The following is a 23,641-nucleotide window of genomic DNA, read 5'->3' as shown; positions in this document are numbered from 1 at the left end:
AGTTGGACATGTGGACTGTTCCCATTCCATGTATGTCTGTGACGATCTAAGGCGGTTTTCACTTACAAAAGAACATTCATGGCTTTAATGTTCCAGGAACATGGATTACAAATACAGAAAAAATCATTAAAGAGGTTGCTTAGGTTAGTGGATCAGACTTGGAATAGGAAAAGAAGTATTGTTCCGGAAGCTTCTGCCATAGCGTAGTAATATGCTCGGAGGAGCCCTGTGTGAGCTTATTTTTTGCTCCCAAGATGAGGAAGATTGTAGATATAAATAGTTTATTTTCAGGAAAGGACCCTCAAAGGAAACTTTCATCATTTAACCACTCTTCAGTTGCTCCAAGAAGATAAAAGTACAACCTCCAAACCTTGAAAATCAGGTCAAATCTTCCTAAACCCTGGAGTTGTGGGGATGCAGAAGAAGCAGGACGCCCATGAGACAGGTGTTATTATTCCTGCTTTCAGATCACCGACCGATGGTCCGAGGTGGGATTTCCATGGAAAACGTAATGAAAATATGACTCGTCTTCCTGCTTCGTTCTTCCCTGGTCTCAGAGTCGGAGGGAGGCTGTATGGAGGAAGTGTAAGATGAAGAATTTCTGTTTTCACTAAGAAAGATGATGTGATTAAGGAACGAGTTTTTGAAAGTCTCAATCATTTTAAGGAAAAAAGATTTCTTAAAAAGGGGCACCCGCCGCCCCCCCTCCGTATAGAGAATAAAAGCAAACAACTTAGAAATGGGTGATGACTGTATGCAGAGGACAGCTCTGTTGAAGCCCCATGTGACTTGGACATGGTTTCATGTAGCAGGTGCTCTAAATGATTCACGATGAAAGGAGTTTTCAGCATTATTACAATGTTACCTGAGGAACTACTCATCGGGAAGCGTTGGTCGTTCCATCGTGTAGCAGTGGTAATGATCGCTGCTCAGGAATGGCTCAATCACGCATTTTTGTCTTCGTTCTGTCCAGCGTGTCACTTTGAACCGAAATTAATTTTCTAGACAGAAGAGCCAGAAAATAAATCCTTTTGGAAATCTTTAGAGATTTAGATTCACCCCCCCGCCCCCGCATCTCTTAATGATGTGCCAGGCATCTGCTTAGCACTGGGTGCAGGACAGACAGGTGGCGTCCATGCGTTTGACAGATTTGAGCATCTATTAAGCACCAGACAGTGTGCTCGGCACCAGAGATTGGAGAATGTCCAATCTCTAATGAGATTGGAGATGCCAGAGATTGGAGAATGTCCCTGGCCTTAAGGACATACAAAGATAAGTGGAGACGAGATACTGACTGGCAATTAAAATACAGCATTGTAACCTCTAGTCATGGAAATCTCCTCTAAGATGAACATCTGGCTGTATTTTTAAGAATGATAATCACGAGGTGCCTCTTCTAGAAACTGGAAAATAACTACTTTGTGTGAGATCCAGACAAACACGAATCAAAATTAGGAAATATACTATTGGCTACTTAACAATTTTTCTTTTTAAATTAGCAGGACCAAGTTTTTTGTTTTTTTTTTTTTAGAAGTTGTTGGGGGTAGGAGTTTATTAATTAATTTATTTATTTTTGCTGTGTTGTGTCTTCGTTTCTGTGCGAGGGCTTTCTCTAGTTGTGGCAAGTGGGGGCCACTCTTCATCGCGGTGCGCGGGCCTCTCACTGCTGCGGCCTCTCTCGCTGTGGAGCACAGGCTCCAGACGCGCAGGCTCAGTAGTTGTGGCTCACGGGCCTAGTTGCTCCGCGGCATGTGGGATCCTCCCAGACCAGGGCTCGAACCTGTGTCCCCTGCATTAGCAGGCAGACTCTCAACCACTGTGCCACCAGGGAAGCCCAGCAGGACCAAGTTTATAGATAAAAAGGACAAAGGATATAGTATTTCTTCTGTTTAGTCATTTAAAAAACTAACTATTAAAAGACAATGTTTGTAATACTTGTGCTGAGCTGTGTTGCTGCTGAGGTGTTGTTTGATTCTTTCTGCTTATTGATTTACAAAGCTTCTTAAAAGGCAAACTTCAGTTTTCCTTTTGAACTGGACAAAAATTCAGAATGTACTAAACCTGACCACACGTACAATTTCCTAAGTTGTTCTCCCTTAAGAATGGCTACAAAAGCTCCATCTAGTAAGATGTGGGATATCATTTTCTTTGCCTTGAAGACAGAATTTCCTCGAGAATTGTAAATATCTGATTTTTTTTTTTTTTTTTTGCATTACGTGGGCCTCTCACTACTGTGGCCTCTCCCGTTGCGGAGCACAGGCTCCGGATGTGCAGGCTCAGCGGCCATGGCTCACGGGCCCAGCCGCTCCGCGGCATGTGGGATCTTCCCGGACCGGGGCACGAACCCGTGTCCCCTGCGTCGGCAGGCGGACTCTCAACCACTGCGCCACCAGGGAAGCCCTATTTCCTGTATTTTAAGATGCTTTGACATCTTGGGGCCTTTCTGGTCCTGGAGAGTCTCCCCGTCCCAGGGCCAGTTAATTCCTAAAGAAAGTAAAACACTTGCTTTTGAGCATGTGTTTCATGTCCAAACCAGAACCCACAACCTCAAGTACCGCCTTAATCTAACTCTCACACACCAAGCCGATACTCCCCTCTCCCAAATCCCCCCAGGGCCAGGTACTGGTTGACCAGGGGCCCCTATAGCCTAGAGACCACTGAACTTATTCACACCAGCCAGTCCTACGCTTGCTCAGCTTGTCTACCCTGCCCCTTCCTTGCAGTGAGACCGCAAGAAAGGCTCCCGCCTGTGTTTTCTCCTTGCTCCTTCTGCGACTTGCCGAATCTGGTGCTTCCACACGTGGCCTTGCACAGCGTGACTGCCCTCTCCTCTTGGTAACAGTGAGTAATAAAGGCTTCTTTCAGGGAAGTCAGTTGCCTGCCACCTTACCTGCCTGTCATCCCATCATACCCGATTAAACAAATCCCAGGGATATTTTAAAAGGCCCGTTCCCCCATGCAAGCTCCCCCTCTATCACACTGCCCTGTTGTTGCTCTTTGGGGTCTTACCATCATCTGATAGTATCTTGTATGTGTTAATTTACTTTTTACTTATAACTACAAGCCACTGTTCCTCACAAGGATGCAAGCATGGTGCAAGTAGGAAATCTACCGCCTGTTCAGCATCCCTGGTTCCCGGACCAGAGCCTGGGAGAATGGGCAATCAGTCAGTAATTCTTGTCCAAATGAAATGTGTAGACACTGGGAGAAGAGCAATGAGAAAATCAAATGAAAGAGTATTTGAGAAATCATTTTGGAAGTTCTAAAATATTATACAATTAAAATGGTGAGTTTATTGCTGGATGCCTCTAGTCTCAAAAATTAAGCATCTCATATAGCATCACAGGCAGGTCTCGGAGGGCTTTAAGGAAGTACACTTTTATCCATTTTCCTGCACAGAAGGACAAGATATCTCTAGTGGTCTCAGAAAAATTTCTTATTAGGGAAAATCATGTCAAGATACACCTGTGGCTCTGGTGCTGAGATCTGTGTATTTTCCCATCTTCCTGGACAGTTGGACCACAGTTCCCAGCACCCCTTGCAGTTAGGTCTGGTCATCTGATTGAATTCTAGCCAATAGTGGGTGAGTGAAATTGATGGGCACCACTTCCAGTCCTGGCCCCTACAAGTGTCTCTGGGCAACCTCCAGGCTCCTTCACCTTCCTGGGTGACCTTGGAAACCATGGGCGGGGGGAAGTGGAGGTGACACAGAATGGAAGGGGTCTTGGTTCCTACCTTATTACTTGGAGAGTCACTCAAGATCAGCAACATTCACTTTGGACTTAACCTGAGTGAGAAAGTTTTGTTTTGTTTTTTAAGTTTTATCAAGAAATAGCTGATTTACAATGTTGTGTTAGTTTCAGGTGTACAGCAAAGCGATTCAGTTATACATACGTATATATCTATTCCTTTTTAGATTATTTTCCATTATAGATGATTACAAGGTGCTGAGTATAGTTCCCTGTGCTAGACAGTAGGTCCCTGTTGTTTATCTTTTTTACATATAGTAGTGTGCATCTGTTAAACTCATTTATCCCTCCCCCTCCCTTTCCCCTTTGGTACCCATCAGTTTGTTTTCTACGTCTCTGGGGAGAGTTTTATTGAGTGAAAACACTCGGGTTTTGTGGACAACCTGTTTTAGGAGCTATTGTCTTCATTAACATCGGTGCCTCGAGAGTCTGGGTAAAATCTAGTTGATGCCAAACATTGTGATGACAAGGGGTTTAAAGCCCTCTTCTCGCCGGGAGATCAGAGGCTGTGGGAGTTGAATAACTCTTTTGCCAATGATTTACAGGGCTTCTGTATGGTCTAGGTCCACGCCTCCTGTGCTCTTTCCTGTGTCTGCTGTGGCTTGGGTTCTGCCATGACTCAGCATCTTGCCTTGATTGGGTTAGAAAGGGCAATCCTGAAGAAGTGAAATTCATATCTGTCAGTTTGGCAGAGTTTGCAAAAATCTACTCAAATGCAATTGTCTGGTATTATTTCTCTGGGCTCTAGGCAAACGGCCAGAAGGTGGAGATCTGATTTCCTCCCTAAAATATAACTTTGCTCTCCCAGGCATAGCTGTCAGCACAGGGGAAGGACTAGACCTCAGTCATCCCTTAACAGTGTCCTTCCCTTTCCTAACTGTCCTCTCTCCGTTTCTGGGAACCAGGGCTCTGGGGCTGTTGCCTGGTGGCCCCAAGCCCCCAGCTCAAGCTGCCCTCCTTTGTGCCCCTGCTCCCTCTGGGTAGACAGTTCTCTCCTGCATCCTCAGAATCTCTCTCTGAGCCATTCCCTAGAGCCCTCATTTGCCCTCAGGGGCCTCAGCCTCTCTGCTGCCGTCCAGCAAGGGTGAGAAACAGGCAGACGTGCAGCCTTCTCAGGCTTTTCTCCACGGCCTCAGCAAAGGAAAGACAAAGCAGAGGGAATGTTTCTGGCTGGTCCTCTTTCTGTCCCTGGGAGGGTGGGCACGGAGCAGCCAGGCTGCATTTCTGAGGTCCTCAGATAAAGACCCACGGGCACTTTCCTGTACACTGAGACTTCTTCTTTTGTGATGTCAGCTTTTAACTTGCCAAGGCAGGGCGAGGTGACAATGCTTGTTTCATTCCCCATTAAAGAACCCTTGACCTCTGGTGTGAGGAGTTCACGGAAACAGGTGTTGAGACTTCCCAAGTATTTAGAATGAGGATTTCATGAGGAACCAGGTAAGTAACTTGGCTTCCAGTCCTGGTTCTGCATTAACTGGGTGTCTTCCAGCAGGTCCTCAGTTTCTGGACTTTTTTTTCCACTTGTACAACATGGTAGTGGGTTTCTCGGTGGATTATTTCCCTCCTAACATGTAAAACATAATATGTTTTTTCATATCAGATAAGTGAACTTTGTTCATCTGGTTATTCAATGCCAAGGTGATATGACATCTTCTCCTCAATAGATTAGCTGTCCTTTAAGAACACTCCTAACCAATGCAACAGTTTAGTCTGCTTGTTTTATTTTACTTCTTCTATTGTGGTAAGGACACAACACGAGATCTACCGTCTTAGCAGATTTTTTGTACATGGGCCTCTCACTGTTGCGGCCTCTCCCGTTGTGGGGCACAGGCTCTGGACGCGCAGGCTCAGCGGCCATGGCTCACGGGCCCAGCTGCTCCACGGCACGTGGGATCCTCCCGGACCGGGGCACGAACCTGCGTCCCCTGCATCAGCAGGCAGACTCTCAACCACTGCGCCACCAGGGAAGCCCCGTCTTAGCAGATTTTTATGCGCACGATATGGTGCTGTTACCTACAGGTGGCCGATCTCCAGAACTTACTCATTTGGTGGAAATGAAACTACCCAGTTCTCCTTCCCTCAGCCCCTGGCGACACCTTCTACTGTTTCTGAGTTTATTTTAGATGCCTCATGGAAGTGGAACAATGCAGTATTTGTCCTTTTGTGATAATGTGGCATATGCATACAATAAAGTACTCTTCGGCCTTTAAAAAGAAGGGCATCTCATTGTAAAGCAATTATACTCCAATAAAGATGTTTAAAAAAAAAAAAGACAAGGTACTTACCAAATTAAAAAAAAAAACAACACAAGACAAGGTACTTACCAAATTAAAAAAAAAAAAAGTAAAAAGAAGGGCATCTCAGTGTTGTTTGACTTGTGATCTGAAGTCCTAGGAAGTCTTAGGAGCCACCCTGGGGGCCTGGTGGGGATGGGCTGAGGAACCTGTGGGGTCCTCCTCTCGTCCTACCCCACCCCTGCCACCCACCGCATTCATGTTCCCTATGTATTTGGGTTGCAAAGTAAGAAAGCATCCTGGAATAGATGATCTGAAAATGATGTTGGTCCTCATTTCAGGTGTTTTGCTCTATTGGTTAAACACGTGTCAGAGAAAAATCTTTATTTTCCATTGAAAAAAATTGCAGTCACCATTTTCCTTGTTTCTCTCTGGTTCTAACGTTCTCTGATTGTCTAAAATGGGACAGGGGATGAGGTCCGCCTTTCCCGGCACACGCTTGGGTAGCACACACTGGTGACAATACCCAGGAGAAGTGGCCATCTCAGCTCCGTCCTGAAAGCAGGGTCAGAGATAGGCTGCTGGGCCACCTGCCCGACCCACTGCCTCAAGGCAGATCATCTCCACCTGTGCAGCATCACCCCCGAGGGTGAGCGATACAGCAGACTCAAGAGGAAACTCTTGAGGCTCCTTGGTGAAGAGCTATTACGAGAGTCCATTGCGTTAACATGGGTCTCAGCCGTCTTGCATCCTTCTGGTGGTTCACCAGCCCCAAAGCATGAAGCAGAGAGTGCTACCTGCACTATGTTTCCGCTTAGAATCAGCCATGTGTGATGGGCGTCACAGTGGGGAGAAATAAATATCATGCGTCGCTAATTCCTCTAGAGAAGCTTGGGTGAGAATATGTGTGTTTGGCAAATGTGAACGTGCACTTCACAGGACGCGTTTACAGAGCCCACTAGGTGGCACGTGAGCTGGGCCAGTCAGAGCCCGCCTCCCAGGAGCTTGCTCAGGCCAGATGCCCACACCTCACGATCCTGCTCTCCAATATCCCCGGTCCTGTATCTGTCTCTAGTTTCTTCCTCTGTGAAAGCAGGGCCCAGGCTTTCTTGCTGCTTCTTTAATAAAGCACACAGTAAAAGTTTGAATTCTTGAAACCTTCATTTAATCCTTTAAACTCCAGCAAGCACTGAATTTTAATTTTAAAGCTTTCACAGATTCAAAATATTAGAGAATGTTTATGGACAAATCACATGTTCAATAAAGGGCTTGTATATAGAATAGATAAGGAACTCTCAAAACTCAAAACCAAACAATTCTATTAGAAAATGGACAAAAACATGAACTTACATTTCATCAAACAGGATATATATATTTCTTTGTCTTTGGAATTCTAGATCTATGGCCTCAGAATTAGAGAAGCTTCCATACATCTAACAAGCAACTTTCCAGTCCAAGGCAGGGCAGAGGGAAGGAAGCTCTTAAGCTCATCATTACATCCTCACTGATGCACCAACCAAAGATGTTTTTAACAGGGTCCTGTGAAGAGGCTGATGTGGACACAAAGTCTGCTCCCGTATGTGGGGACCCCTATTCCCGGTGTTCACTGTGGAAATCTAAACTGGACCAGGAACATGCTTGATGCTTGATAATTGCAACCATTCTCTCTGACTCGTGATGTCAGTCACTACCTACAGTGGTTAAATTCCCTGTTTCCACATTTGCAGTGTGGTGGCCGGCCCAAGGTTTTCCTGGTGCCTTTGAATCCAATCTCCTCCCACACACTGATCTATTAAACTTCTTTCTTTTCTGCTGGAGACATTTCCTTGTTTCTAAAAGGCCTTCAGGTTCATAGATTCCAATCAAAACCAATTGATTTACACTTTGCTTTTCTTGAATCCCTTGCAATTCTTTCCCCCTCCTTTTTGTATCTTCATGCTCATTTGCACAACGGTTTTTACTTTCTGCACCTGACCCTGCCCTGCTCTCCAGTACTCTGCAGAAAGGTGTGACATAACTGTGCAGTGGATTGAGTTTGCAGGACGTTTACCCAGTGAGGCAACAAAGCCCATTCAGACAGAGCGCTCTACCCACTAATTATTCACATAATGTGAAAAGTAAATGAGGCTTGTTAGCATCGATGCTATTAGCACGTTAACTTACTTTAAAACCATTTTAATGATGATTAAGTAACAACTGGATGCTGCATTATTAAGGGGTCTCTGTTTTTGTGTATATTGGCTGGTTCTTAATTGGCTAATTTCTTTTTTTTTGAATTTTATTTTTATACAGCAGGTTGTTATTAGTTATCTATTTTATACATATCAGTGTATACATGTCAATCCCGATCTCCCGGTTCATCCCACCCCCCCATCCCCCATTTCCCCCCCTTGGTGTTCATATGTTTGTTCTCTACATCTGTGTCTCTATTTCTGCCCTGCAAACTGGTTCATCTGTACCATTTTTCTACATTCCACATATATGCATTAATATGCGATATTTGTTTTTCTCCTTCTGACTTAACTTCACTCTGTATGACAGTCTCTAGATCCATCCACGTCTCTACAAATGACCCAGTTTCATTCCTTTTTATGGCTGAGTAATATTCCACTGTATATATGTGCCACATCTTCTTTATCCATTCGTCTGTCGATGGGCATTTAAGTTGCTTCCATGACCTGGCTATTGTAAATAGTGCTGCAGTGAACATTGGGGCGTGTGTGTCTTTTTGAACTATGGTTTTCTCAGGGTATATGCCCAGTAGTGGGATTGCTGGATCATATGGTAATTCTATTTTTAGTTTTTTAAGGAACCTCCATACTGTTCTCCATAGTGGCTGTATCAATTTACATTCCCACCAACAGTGCAAGAGGGCTCCCTTTTCTCCACAGCCTCTCCAGCATTTGTTGTTTGTAGATTTTCTGATGATGCCCATTCTAACTGGTGTGAGGTGATACCTCATTGTAGTTTTTATTTGCATTTCTGTAATAATTAGTGATTTTGAGCAGCTTTTCATGTGCCTCTTGGCACTCTGTATGTCTTCTTTGGAGAAATGTCTATTTAGGTCTTCTGCATATTTTTGGATTGGGTTGTTTGTTTCTATAATGTTGACCTGCATGAGCTGTTTATATATTCTGGAGATTAATCTTTTTTATTTTTTCCGGTACGTGGGCCTCTCACTGTTGTGACCTCTCCCGTTGCGGAGCTCCAGACGCGCAGGCTCAGTGGCCGTAGCTCACGGGCCTAGCCGCTCCACGGCATGTGGGATCTTCCCGGACCGGGGCACGAACCCGTGTCCCCTGCATCGGCAGGTGGACTGTCAACCACTGCGCCACCAGGGAAGCCCTGGAGATTAATCTTTTGTCCGTTGATTCGTTTGCAAATATTTTCTCCCATTCTGAGGGTTGTCTTTTCATCTTGTCGTAGTTTCCTTTGCTGTGCAAAAGCTTTTATGTTTCACCAGGTCCCATCCATTTATTTTTGTTTTTATTTCCATTACTCTAGGAGGTGGGTCAAAAAAGATCTTGCTGTGATTTATGTCAAAGAGCGTTCTTCCTATGTTTTCCTCTAAAAGTTTTATAGTGTCTGGTCTTACATTTAGGTCTTTACTCCATTTTGAGTTTATTTTTGTGTATGGCGTTAGGGAGTGTTCTAATTTCATTCTTTTACATGTAGCTGTCCAGTTTTCCCAGCACCACTTATTGAAGAGACTGTCTTTTCTCCATTGTATATCCTTGATAGTTGACCATAGGTACGTGGGTTTATCTCTTGGGTTTATCTCTGGGCTTTCTATCCTGTTCCATTGATCTATATTTCTGTTTTTGTGCCAGTACCATATTGTCTTGATTACTGTAGCTCTGTAGTATATTCTGAAGTCAGGGAGTCTGATTCTTCCAGCTCTGTTTTTTTCCCTCAAGATTGCTTTGGCTATTTGGGGTCTTTTGTGTCTCCATAAAAATTTTAAGTTTTTTTGTTCTAGTTCTGTAAAAAATGCCATTGGTAGTTTGATAGGGATTGTACTGAATCTGTAGATGGCTTTGGGTAGTATAGTCATTTTCACAATATTGATTCTTCCAATCCAAGAACATGGTATATCTCTCCATCTGTTTATGTCATCTTTGATTCCTTTCATCAGTGTTTTTATAGTTTTCTGAGTACAAGTCTTTCACCTCCTTAGGTAGGTTTATTCCTAGGTTTTGTATTCTTTTTGTTGCAATGGTAAATGGGAGTGTTTCCTTAATTTCTCTTTCTGATTTTTCATTGTTAGTGTATAGGAATGCAAGGGATTTCTGTGCATTAATTTTGTATCCTGCTACTTTACAAATTCATTGAATAGTTCTAGTAGTTTTATGGTGGCATCTTTAGGATTTTCTATGTATAGTATCATGTCATCTGCAAACAGTGACAGTTTTACTTCTTTTCCAATTTGTATTTCTTTTATTTCTTTTTCTTCTCTGATTGCCGTGGCTAGGACTTCCAAAACTATGTTGAATAATAGTGGTGAGAGTGGACATCCTTGTCTTGTTCCTGATCTTAGAGGAAATGCTTTCAGTTTTTCACCATTGAGAATGATGTTTGCTGTGGGTTTGTCATATATGGCCTTTATTGTGTCGAGGTAGGTTCCCTGTATACCCATTTCCTGGAGAGTTTTTATCGTAAATGGGTGTTGAATTTTGTCAAAAGCTTTTTGTGCATCTGTTGAGATGATCATATGGTTTTTATTCCTTAATTTGTTAATGTGGTGTATCACATGGATTGATTTGCATATATTGAAGAATCCTTGCATCCCTGGGATAAATCCCACTTGATCATGGTGTATGATCCTTTTAATGTGTTGTTGGATTCTGTTTGCTAGTATTTTGTTGAAGGTTTTTGCATCTATATTCATCAGTGATATTGGTCTATAATTTTCTTTTCTTGTGGTATCTTTGTCTGGTTTTGGTATCAGGGCAATGGTGGCCTCATAGAATGAGTTTGGGAGTGTTCCTTCCTCTGCAAGTTTTTGGAAGAGTTTGAGAAGGATGGGTGTTAGCTCTTCTCTAAATGTTTGATAGAATTCACCTGTGAAGCCGTCTGGTCCTGGACTTTTATTTGTTGGAAGATTTTTAATCACAGTTTCAATTTCATTACTTGTGACTGGTCTGTTCATATTTTCTATTTCTTCCTGGTTCAGTCTTGGAAGGTTATATCTTTCTAAGAATTTGCTCATTTCTTCCAGGTTGTCCCTTTTGTTGGCATAGAGTTGCTTGTAGTAGTCTCTTAGGATGCTTTGTATTTCTATGGTGTCTGTTGTAACTTCTCCTTTTTCATTTCTAATTTTATTGATTTGAGTCCTCTCCCTCTTTTTCCTGATGAGTCTGGCTAAAGGTTGATCAATTTTGTTTATCTTCTCAAGGAACCAGCTTTTAGTTTTATTGATCTTTGCTATTGTTTTCTTTGTTTCTATTTCGTTCATTTCTGCTCTGATCTCTATGATTTCTTTCCTTCTACTAATTTTGGGGTTTTTTTGTTCTTTCTCTAGTTCCTTTTGGTGTAAGTTTAGATTGTTTATTTGAGAATTTTCTTGTTTCTTGAGGTAGGATTGTATTGCTATAAACTTCCCTCTTAGAACTGCTTTTGCTGCATCCCATAGGTTTTGGATCGTCGTGTTTTCATTGTCGTTTATCTGTAGGTATTTTTTGATTTACTCTTTGATTTCTTCAGTGATCTCTTGGTTATTTAATTATGTATTGTTTAGCCTCTATGTGTTTGTGTTTTTTACAGTTTTTTCCCCTGTAATTTATTTCTAAACTCATAGTGTTGTGGTTGGAAAAGATGCTTGATGTGATTTCAGTTTTCTTAAGTTTTCCAAGGCTTGATTTGTGACCCAAGATGTGATCTATCCTGGAGAATGTTCTGTGTGCACTTGAGAAGAAAGTCTAATCTGCTGTTTTCGAGTGGAATGTCCTATAAATATCAATTAAATCTATTTGGTCTATTGTATCATTTAAAGCTTTCATTTCCTTATTAATTTTCTGTCTGGATGATCTGTCCATTGGTGTAAGTGAGGTATTAAAGCCCCCACTACGATTGTGTTACTGTCAATCTCCTCTTTTATAGCTGTTAGCATTTGCCTTATTATTCAGGTGCTCCAATGTTGGGTGCATATATATTTATAATTGTTATATCTTCTCCTTGGATTGATCCCTTGATCATTATGTAGTGTCCTTCCTTGTCTCTTGTAACATCCTTTACTGTAAAGTCTGTTTTATCTGATATGAGTATTGCTACTCCAGCTTTCTTTTGATTTCTTTTTGCATGGAATATCTTTTTCCATCCCCTCAGTTTCAGTCTGTATGTGTCCCTAGGTCTGAAGTGGATCTCTCATAGACAGCATATAGATGGGTCTTGTTTTTGTATCCATTCAGCAAGCCTGTGTCTTTTGGTTGGAGCATTTAATCCATTCACATTTAAGGTAATTATAGATATGTATGTTCCTATTACCATTTTCTTAATTGTTTTGGGTTTGTATTTAAAGGTCCTTTTCTTCTCTTGTGTTTCCCACTTAGAGAAGTTCCTTTAGCATTTGTTGTAGAGCTGGTTTGGTGGTGCTGAATTCTCTTAGCTTTTGCTTGTCTGTAAAGCTTTTGATTTCTCTGTTGAATCTGAATGAAATCCTTGCCAGGTAGAGTAATCTTGGTTGTAGGCTATTCCCTTTCATCACTTTAAATATATCATGCTACTCCCTTCTGTCTTGTAGAGTTTCTGCTGAGAAATCAGCTGTTAACCTTATGGGAGTTCCCTTATATGTTGTTGTTTTTCCCTTGTTGCTTTCAATAGTTTTTCTTTGTCTTTAATTTTTGCCAATTTGATTACTATGTGTCTTGGTGTGTTTCTCATTGGGTTTATCCTGCCTGGGACTCTCTGCACTTCCTGGACTTGGGTGGCTATTTCCTTTCTCATGTTAGGGAAGTTTTTGACTATAATCTCTTCAAATATTTTCTTGGGTCCTTTTTCTCTCTCTTCTCCTTCTGGGACCCCTATAATGTGAATGTTGATGTGTTTTAATGTTGTCCCAGAGGTCTGTTAGGCTGTCTTTGTTTCTTTTCATTCTTTTTTCTTTATTCTTTTCTGCAGCAGTGATTTCCAGCATTCTGTCTTCCAGGTTACTTATACATTCTTCTGCCTCAGTTATTCTGCTGTGATTACTTCCAGTGTATTTTTCATTTCAGTTATTGTATTGTTCATCTCTGTTTGTTTGTTCTTTAATTCTTCTAGGTCTTTGTTAAACATTTCTTGCATCTTCTTAATCATTGCCTCCATTGTTTTTTCGAGGTCCTGGATCATCTTCACTGTCATTATTCTGAATTCTTTTTCTGGAAGGTTGCCTATCTCCACTTCATTTAGTTGTTCTTCTGGGGTTTTATCTTGTTCCTTCATCTGGTACATAGTCCTCTGCCTTTTCATTTTGTCTGTGTTTCTGTGAATGTGGTTTTCATTCCACTGGCTGCTGGATTGTAGTTCTTCTTGCTTCTGCTGTCTGCCCTCTTAATTGGCTAATTTCTGAGGTTGGGGCGTGAAGGCAGGAGATGACAAAGTTTAGTTTTCTAAGAATTGTCACTGAGCTTTTAACATTTTATAACTAAATTTATAAGAAGTAGCTTCTACAACATTATTGAGCCTTTGAGCTGACTCTCTTAACATAAATAACTAAACTAGTCTTAAGTATTCTAACTGAGTTTTGGGGCATTTTCTCTTCATTTAGTTTATTATCCCAGATCACAAAGTTAAGAACCATTAAAAAATAAATTAAACTAGGATCTCCTGCCCATCAGATAGCTTTTAAAATTCTACTTGAAATAGAGATTTCCCAGTTAAAATTGATGTTGGGGACTTCCCTAGTGGCGCAGTGGTTGAGAGTCCGCCTGCCGATGCAGGGGACACGGGTTCGTGCCCCGGTCTGGGAAGATCCCACGTGCTGTGGAGTGGCTAGGCCCGTGAGCCATGGCCGCTGAGCCTGCGTGTCTGGAGCCTGTGCTCCACAACGGGAGAGGCCACAACAGTGAGAGGCCCACGTACCGCAAAAAAAAAAAAAATTGATGTTGGCATTGGAGTAACTATTTCTATTCCATGTCAGCTAAAGGAATTTGGGACACATACATAGTCACCAATATTGACACCTCAATACATAAAAACATACTGTTAAACTAAAAAATCAAAGAAAGAATTTTGTCCTAAACACTCAGCAAAAATTAACTTGTAGGGTACATACAACCCCTTTGCCCTTTTGCCATCCTTGCCCCACATGGGCCAGATATTTGCAGAGCCTTATTTAATTCTTGTGACATCTCTCTGAGGTCATGTTATCCACATGTGGCAGATGGGGAAACTGAGGCTGAACATGTTTAAGTAGCCTCCTGGAGAGCATTGATCAGACCTAGAGTTTCTCAACACAGAGTCCAGGATTACTTGTGTCAGAGTCATGAGGGGTTCCAAAATGCAGATTTGGGGGTCTCACCCAAACCTTCTAAATTTTGGGGAATGGGACACATAAATTTTCATTTTTTAACTACCTCCCTAAGTTGTTTGTATAAACACCAAACTTAGGTCACTACCTCTATAGCATAGATATTCCTTGACATGTGTGAATTCTGCTTATGGACAAGAACTGCATTGCTTAAGTGGATCCATCGGGAGAGGGTGTGGAGAAAAGGGAACCTTCCTTCACTGCTGGTGGGAATGTTGGAAATTATTGAGAGAACGGGAGCAGTATAGTTTATCCTGAGAATTCAGACCTCAAAGGGCATTGATATTTTTTGCCTTTGATAATCTTTTAGAGTATGAATTACTTAAGTTCCCTGTTAATTTCTTACTTACTTTTGACTAATGACAGCTCTTTTGGTTATCAGGGCCCTAGTCCCTTACATTTGCATTTTCATTAAGGGATTTATTACTATGTATTAGTCCAAATCCAGTAAGAAAGCAGAAACCACCCCAGGCCTTTGAACAGAAAGCATTCAACACAGGGAACTGGTTACAATGACAAAGGCCAGAAAAGTCAAATGGGGGCAGGGAGGCAAGAGAAAGATTAGGGGCAGCAGGAGGATTAACAACAGGAGGTCCAGCCATTTCTGGGGGGACAACCGAGGGAAGTAGTGTTAGCAGAATCCAGAAGCTGGGGCCATGTGGCAGGTTCTAGGAGCATCTGGGTGGGGGAGGACTTCTGAGGGCTCTAGTCAGCAAGGAGACACTGGCCGCAGCTTCCTCCCTTCTCCTGTTCCTCAGGGTCCATGGGAGCCTCACATTGGCCAAAGTCACCAGAAGGCTGGTTGGCAAAGGAGGCTGGGAAGTTGAAATACGCAGCAGGTGGGGGAAACGGAGGGGATGGAGGCAAGTGATGGATGTACCATTCCTCCTCAGGGAGAAAGATGGTCCACTATCTCCCTCTCCTCTACCCATGTGATGGACCTGATTAACCAAACTGGTCCTTGATGGCACCTGTTGGACCATAATTACTGGGGCAGGGCCCCTGCTCCTTCCCTTCTCTCTTGCCTCTCAGGCCCTTTCACGTCCAGCATACAAGCTCCCAGCTCCCAGGCCCACGTAGGGTCCCCCTCATGACCTCATGCCATCAGAGCCAGGCTGACCCTAATTTCTAGCTTCAGAGAAAGATGTGAGAGATCCAACCATCACTCCATGGTGGGCAAGATAATTCTTACTCCTTGCTGGGAACCCATGGATATGCTAGGTCACGTGGTGTGGGATATTAAGGGTACAGGTGGAATTAAAGGTGCTAATCAGCTGACCTTAGAATAGAGAGAATCCTGGATTATCCAGGTGGACCCCATGGCTTCATGAGGGTCCTTAAAAGTGGAAGAGGGAGACAGAGAAAGAGAGCCCAGTGAGCAATGCGACTGCGGAGCTCAATACGTGATAGGGGTGGCCATCCAGATCAATTGCGAAAAGAGCCCTACTAGTTGATCAATCTTATATAAGTAAGATTGATCTTATATAATCATTTTTTTTTTTTTCGGTACATGGGCCTCTCACTGTTGTGGCCTCTCCCATTGCGGAGCACAGGCTCCGGACGCGCAGGCTCAGCGGCCATGTCTCACGGGCCCAGCCACTCCGCGGCATGTGGTATCTTCCCGGACCGGGGCACGAACCCGTGTCCCCTGCAATGGCAGGCGGACTCTCAACTACTGCGCCACCAGGGAAGCCCTTAATTATATAATCTTATCAATCTTTTTATCAGAAGAAGCTAGGCATCCTATGCCAATCGTACTCAAAAATAAATTTCAAATATATTAAAGATATAAACATAAGTCATCTTAAAAATACAAAATTTGGGGATAATGTTTTTATAGTTTGGAGGAAGAAGGGGTATCTGCTTGAGTGGAACTGGAAACTCAATATTATGTAATAACCTGTAAGGGAAAAGAATCTGAAAGAGAATATATATATAACTGAACTGCTGTGCTGTACACCTGAAACTTACACAATATTGTAAATCAACTATACTTCAATAAAAAGATTAAAAAAAAACTAGAAACTCAAACACATGAAGAAAAGATGGACAGCCTTGGCCACGTAGAAATGTCAAGTCTCTGAACGTGCAAAGATACCACAAAACAAATCAAAACACGTGTGATAAACCGGAAGAACACAGGGCAGCTTGTGTGACAAAAGCTTCCCTTCTTCACAAACGGCTCCCACAAATAGATGAGAAGGCAGCCTGACAGAGGAGGGTCGGAAGAAATTAGCTGTTGGGTGAGTTACTGACGAAGAAACACAAACAGCCGGTGTAGGAGCTGTTGCCTCAGTTGTGGCCTGCCAGGTTCTTGAGGTTTTGTTTGTTTGTTTGAACGGTCGCTGAAAATAATCAATAAACAATCAATAATAAGAATAGAAAAGAGTTTTATTTGAGCCAAACTGAGGACTAGCCCGGAAGCCCACTTCCCAGATGGCTCTGAGAAACTGCTTTGGAGAAGCAGGGTTTTCAGCACAGTTTTATATCTTGTCAGGACAAAGAACATTAAACAAGTCAGGGATCCGTTTCTTCAAGGTTCAAAAGAAAAATAAAAAAGAACAGACCAGCACGTACACAGTAAGTTAGGATGGCCTTAGCACCTGGGAAGGCAGTCTTATCATTAAAGGAGGACCAGCATTGGTGTCCCAAGAAGAGGGGCATTTAATCTTTATTTTTAACATGGACGTTCTTCACTTCTGGTCAGTGAGCTCTTTTCTTTAATAATTAAAGCAGATGTTCAATGTATATTTGATAGACCACAAACAGGCCATTTTAGTTAGCATCAAATTCAAGGGAACTCATGTATAAGCCACAATGACTTCCCTATATTTCAATATGTGAACATTTCTTATATCAGAACCCGTGATTGGCAATTTTTACTTTCATTTCTTCTTTAGCCCCGAAGTTATATTTGAGTGTTTTATATTTTCTAAGTGGTTAGATTTATTTTGACTGTCCTCTTGTCCTTTTTAGTTTTCTTGAGCAATGGCAAGAAAGCATGTTCTTTTTTAAAAAAATTTTATTTATTTTTTTATACAGCAGGTTCTTATTAGTTATCCATTTTATACATTAGTGTATATACGTTGATCCCAATCTCCAAATTCATCGCACCACCACCCCTAAGAAAGCATGTTCTGAATCATCGCTGTCTTAGGGAGACCATATGTTTATCAGCTAATGAAATTTTTTAAATGTTCCATTAGCACCCTAAAAGTATGTCCTCTGGTTTCGGGTGTAAAAATTTTATACATAGTTATTAAATATTATATCAAGGTTGCTAGTCATGTTATTCAAATTCTTAAACCTCATTTTTATTATTTAATCCATTTCTGAGAAGTGTGTTTCTAATTCTCCCAATTTCTCATTGAATTTACACATCTTTCACTGTAAGCATTTTGATGCTTTATTCTGTGCCCCCGGGTACGTGACTATTGTGTTTTCTCAGTGAATTATCTCTGTAATCAATATAAAATTTCTCCTTTGTCCTATTTAAGAAGGGTCAGCTTTGACATCTCATGTTAGCATTGCTACACCTGGTTTTTCTTGGCGTTTTCCTCATGTGTCTCATCTCTTCCTTTATTTAGTAACGTTTCCTGTGTCATTTGGTTATGATGTGTTTCGTGTAAACAGCATGAACTTGTATTTAAACTGTCAGAGGGTGCCTTTTAATGGGGGAATTTAAACTATTAAGATGACGAATATGTCTCAAGTTATTCCAGTGACCATATTGTTAAGTCTTCTGTTTAAAATTTGAAGGGAAAGCACTAGTCGATGGAAATAAGATGTAAAACTTCTAAATTACTAAAGGAAAGAAAGAGAAGGATTTCCACCAATCAAGGCAGCATAAGGAGAGACAGAAATCTACAAGGAAGGCAGTCTATTAAACAAAATCGACAGCTACCTTCTTAGGAGCTTCAGCATGCTTTCCCATCTCTCCAGTCACCCTGGAAAGATGTCCTATGAACGATTTGGAATTTTTTTCTTTTATTAACATTAATTTAGAAGTCCTTTCTTCAATTTGCATTAAAGGTAATGATTGCATTCACTTAACTAAAAATTTCCTGGCTCTGCCTAAAATTACAAGGCACTATGTGCAGCTGAGGAATTGCTTACAGCAACCCACTGTTGTGAGGTTGCACCCTTCACACCTCCAGCATAATAGATTTTTATATATATTTGTGTGTTTTTATGTAGTTTTATTTTTTTAATTGAAGTATAGTTGATTTACAAAGTTGTGTTAGTTTCAGGTGTACAGAAAATGATTGAGATATGTATATGTATATTCAGTTATATGTATATATATATATATTCTTTTTCAGCTTCTTTTCTGTTATGGGTTATTACAGGATATTGACTATATTTCCTTGTGCTATACAGTAGGTCCTTATTGATTATCTATTTTATATACAGTAGTGTGTATCTGTTAATCCCAAACTCCTAATTTATCCCTCCTCACCCCCTTTCCCTTTGGAAACCATAGGTTTGTTTTCTAGCTCTGTGAGTCTGTTTCCATTCTGTAAATAAGTTCATTTGTATCACTTTTTTGGTTCCACATATATAAGTGATATCATATGGTATTTGTCTTCCTCTGTCTGACTTACTTCACTTAGTATGATAATCTCTATGTCCATCCATGTTGCTGCAAATGACATTATTTCATTCTATTTTGAAATAGTCATAGTAATAGTAGTATTCCACTGTGTGTGTGTGTGTGTGTGTGTGTGTATCTTCTTTATCGATTCTAGGTTTTTATATTTATCTCACAATTTCCTAGGAGATGTCAGTAAAATCTCTGGGTGATGGGGACATATTTCAAAATTGGTCCTCTGTCTGTGACCATTTTAATCTCATATCTGGTGATTCTTTGTTGCTTATTAAGTTTTCATTACATATCCAGATTAATCTGGTGTGAGCTATCTCAGGAACTGTAAAAGTCACTGCTCCATTTCCTCAGAGGAAACCCCACCCTGCAGGGGAAGATGCACCACCAATAGGAGGGCTTCCCTTCCAGGTGCTGGGCAGGGACCGAATCACAGCCCCGCTGAGGGCTCCAGGGTGTCCCGCTGCTGCTGACCCCTCTTGGATCTTAGCTGGTCCAACACACATACACAGAAAAAGCTGGCAGAATACAGAGAGCAAACACCCACTTTAGCTAAAGTGACAAGGTTCTCTGATTAAAACGGTCTCAAAATGTGTATTTTTCTGAAGCGTTATACTTCCATTAAAAAGTTAAGAAAAACTGGATTGAAGAATGAGGCTTAGTCCTGAAGGGAGTTGGGACCTCCCTCAACCTGAAGACCTAATTGATGGATCCATGTTGCATGCGATGAATCTTTTTTTTTTTAATCTATTTTTAAAATTTATTTTTGGCTGCATTGGGTCTTTGTTGCTGCACGTGGGCTTTCTCTAGTTGTGGCGAGCGGGGGTTACTCTTTGTTGTGGTGCGTCGGTGCACGGGCTTCAGGAGTTGTGGCACGTGGGCTCAGTAGTTGTGGCGTACGGACTTAGTTGCTCCGTGGCATGTGGGATCTTCCCGGACCAGGGCTCAAACCCGTGTCCCCTGCATTGGCAGGTGGGTTCTTAACCACTGCGCCACCAGGGAAGCCCCGAGAAGGTCTCTTGAGGTCTGGTGAACTGCACAATTTCTTTGTTGTAGAATAAAGTTCTTAATATCTTTTTTTTTTGAGCAGAAGACATGGGCCCATTGAGAATTTGATAAAAGTTATGGCCCCTTTCACTAGAAACGTGTATTTGCACATAATTTTGCATATAGTCTTGCTTAAACCCACAGGTCCGTGGGCCCCAGATCAATAACTCCTGATAGAATACGCATGGCTAATGTGTGCTGAGATTTGTCCTGTGATGAAGTTCCATGCCCTGCTTTTGGCCTTTTGGGGCATAAATTCGACACAACCTGAAGAGTGGCAAAGGCTGCGAATTGACGGTCACCCCTGTGCCCAGGAGAAAGGCCCTGTCTTCTCTATGGTGCAGCTTTCTTCAGAGATGGCTGAAGTGGGTAACATCTGAGGTCTATTTTATCACCAACACTTCCACGTGGTCTCTATCCCCATCACCACATAGAACCTGGTCTTGTCAAATTTACCAGCAAACTCAGTCTTTCCAAAACTGATGACATTTTTATTCATCTTTCACGACAGCTTAGCAGCGTCTGATCCAGCTGGTCGCTCCTTCCTTGAAATCGGTTTCATCCTTGACTTCTGGTAGGATTTCTCCTACTTCTCTGGCTTCTTCTCCTCAGTCTCCTTTGCTGGCTCCTTCTCAGTTGCCAGCATGATAAACGCTGGTGTGTCCTACAGCGTCTTCCTGAGGTCTTACTTCTTCTCTGTCTGTATTTATTCTCTAGATAGTTTCATCCAGTTCTGTTGCCTTAAAATTCTCCTGAATGCTGGTGATTCCAGGCCTGAACACTACTCTGAGTTCTGACATATATATCCAACCACTTACTTGAATTCCCCACTTGGTGAAAAACTTCTCAGAATTGATACCTGTGGGGACTTCCCTGGTGGCACAATGGTTAAGAATCCGCCTGCCAATGCAGGGGACACGGGTTCGAGCCCTGGTCCGGGAAGATCCCACATGCCACGTAGCAACTAAGTCCGTGAGCCACAACTACTGAGCCTGTGCTCTAGAGCCCGCGAGCCACAACTACTGAGCCCGCGAGCCACAACTACTGAGCCCACGTGCCACAGCTCCTGAAGCCTGTGCACCCAGAGCCCACGCTCTGCAACAAGAGAAGCGACCGCAATGAGAAGCCCGCGCACTGCAACGAAGAGTAGCCCTCAGTCACTGCAACTAGAGAAAGCCTGCACACAGAAATGAAGACCCAACACAGCCAAAAATAAAAATAAATAAATTTATTTTTAAAAATTGATATGTGCAAGTGAAGTTCATGATTGCAATAAGGTGCCATTTTTCTGAGATGGGAGGGACTGGAGAGAACCCGTTTGGGGTTCCGGTGGGGAGGTAAATCAACATTTACACAACACCCTTAACTTTTATTCTTTCCCCTTAGTTTAACCACCGGTCAGAGTGCCGCCTCCGAACAGATCACTATTGCATTGGAATTCTCCATTCTTGTTACTCTAGACCAAGCCGCCTTCCCCTCTCACCTGGAGTAATGCAGTACCTTCCTCCCTGCTTCCTTTCACTCCCCCAACCACTCTTCCACGGGCCACCCCAGTGATTCTTCTTAGACATAAATCAGATCGTGTTGCATCATTTACATTCTCAAACGTATCAGGGGGTTCTTGTTGTTAGGATGAAATAAACGCTCTTCACCACGGTCTCTGCAGCCTCTATCACCTGCCTGTCTCATACTCTCAAATGCTGTGCTATGTTGGAGCCAGGCTCAGGGGTCTCTTTCTAACTCTTAAATGAAGAATTAGGGCCAAGGGAAGGATTCCAGAGGAAATATGATACAAATAAATTCATTTTCACGTGTATGTTACCTTATCCCTCCAATCACATTACAAACTCCTGTGAGCAGAGGCTCAGTTTTATGCTTTCTGTCTCCATCATCCCCACTTCTCCCTCCGACCTGCTCCCCTTGTCTTTACCTAGGATGTCATCTTTTTTTATATGTGTATATATAATATTTATTTCTGTATCTATCACATTTTTTATCCACTCGTCCATCAGTCAGGACTTAAGTTGTTACCATATCTTGACTATTGTAAATAATGCTGCAATGAACATGGGGGTGCATATATCTTCTGGAATTAGTGTTTTTATTTTCTTTGGATAAATACCCAGAAGTAGGGTTGCTGGTTCATGCGGTAGTCCTACTTTTAATTTTTTTAAGAAGCTCCATATTGTTTTCCATAGCGGCTGCACCAATTTACATTCCCACCAGCAGTGCACAAGGGTTCCCTTTGCTGCACATCCTCACCAACACTTGTTTCTTGTCCTTTCAAAAATAGCCATTATAACAGGTGTGAGGTGATACCTCACTGTGGCTCTGATTTGCATTTCCCTGTTGGTCATCTGCAGTCTTTGGAAAAATGCCTACTCAGACTCTCTGCCTATTTTTAAAAATTGGGCTGTTTGGTTTTTTGCTGTTGAGTTGTAGGAGTTCTTTATATATTTTGGATATTAACCCTTCTCAGATATACGATTATTTTCTCCCATTCAGTCAGTTGCCTTTTCATTTTGTTGTTGGTTTCCTTTGCTGTGCAGAAACATTTTATTTTGATGTAATCCCACTTGTTTCTTTCTGCTTTTGTTGCCTTCGCTTTTGGCATCAAATCAAGAAACTCATCGTAGGATGGCATCTTGCACAATCCATTTAACACGCCGATTTTTGAGCATCTACTACTCATGGGGGCTCTGGATTAAGTACTGGGAGTTTAGTAGACATTAGATGTCGAGACGGTTTCTCTCCGTCTAGAAATACGAGCCACTGCGTGGAGAGGATGGGAGTGGAAGATATCTGCCATAAGAAGTGTGCAACGTGTCAAAGCACATTCTCAGCTCTGGTAGAGTTCTGCCGCTCTAGTGAAGTTTGAAGACTATCTCGGGCTACTTTATTGCTTTGGATTAGTAACTGAGTAAATGGTGCCTTAGTTGCTTGCAAGAGTATATGATTTCCCAACGTGCCGAACTGTCTCCTACACTGTAGCTAAGAGGGTCAAACTTAATGGAAAATAATGATACTCTTCACTCAAAGAGACAGCAAGCAAGGTACCCCCTGGCTCCTCTCCCTTCCCCCTTGATGAGCATCTCCTACTTAGAGTTTCGCCTGAAGCACAGCAGAAAATAAATCAAAGCACGTTAAGGGAGAAACGATTCCTCTTTCAGCAACAGATTCTTCCCTCTTGACTTAGAGAGAACAACCACAAACGTTAGATGTGGTCAGCTGTTCTATTTGGTGTGGAGAATCTACCTGACAGCTTTGTTTCAAAGCTTTGTTTGTAAAAAAATTAAAGAGAGTCTCATCCGGTTATAACCGCAGGCTTCCTGCTAATTCAAGTGGAATTAGGAACCAGGTACCAACGCTGCATACACGTTGCACGGTACAAACTTACATTGCAGAGTTCGGTGAGCAAGAGGAAGCATGCCTTGTACATTTTAAGCTTTAATTACAGAAGAGCAGGCAGTTTGGTTCATCTTAGATGAGCTGGGCTATTCTG

The 23,641-nt window shown here is 42.1% G+C and overlaps 1 protein-coding gene across 7 annotated transcripts in view; it reads left to right on the top strand.

The window, feature by feature from the left end:
* Positions 1-23,641, top strand: part of LOC111176411 (actin related protein 3B) — a 289,879-nt gene that overhangs the window by 237,078 nt on the left and 29,160 nt on the right. For 5 of the 7 annotated variants that reach the window (XR_016394226.1, XR_016394225.1, XR_016394227.1 and 2 more), the window contains one exon: positions 1-2,841. This exon is cut by the window's left edge and continues 7,113 nt beyond it. The gene's annotated coding sequence lies outside the window, so the exon portion shown is untranslated. The other 2 variants (XR_016394224.1, XR_016394223.1) reach the window with 2 other exon arrangements.

Source organism: Delphinapterus leucas, chromosome 9 (assembly GCF_059928025.1).
Source record: "Delphinapterus leucas isolate spDelLeu-1000000601 "Yukka" chromosome 9, BTC_Dleu_Yukka2, whole genome shotgun sequence".
NCBI classification, from domain to species: Eukaryota; Metazoa; Chordata; class Mammalia; order Artiodactyla; family Monodontidae; genus Delphinapterus; species Delphinapterus leucas.
The sequence above is the reverse complement of the archived record's forward strand: the minus strand, read 5'-3'. Positions and strand labels throughout refer to the sequence as shown.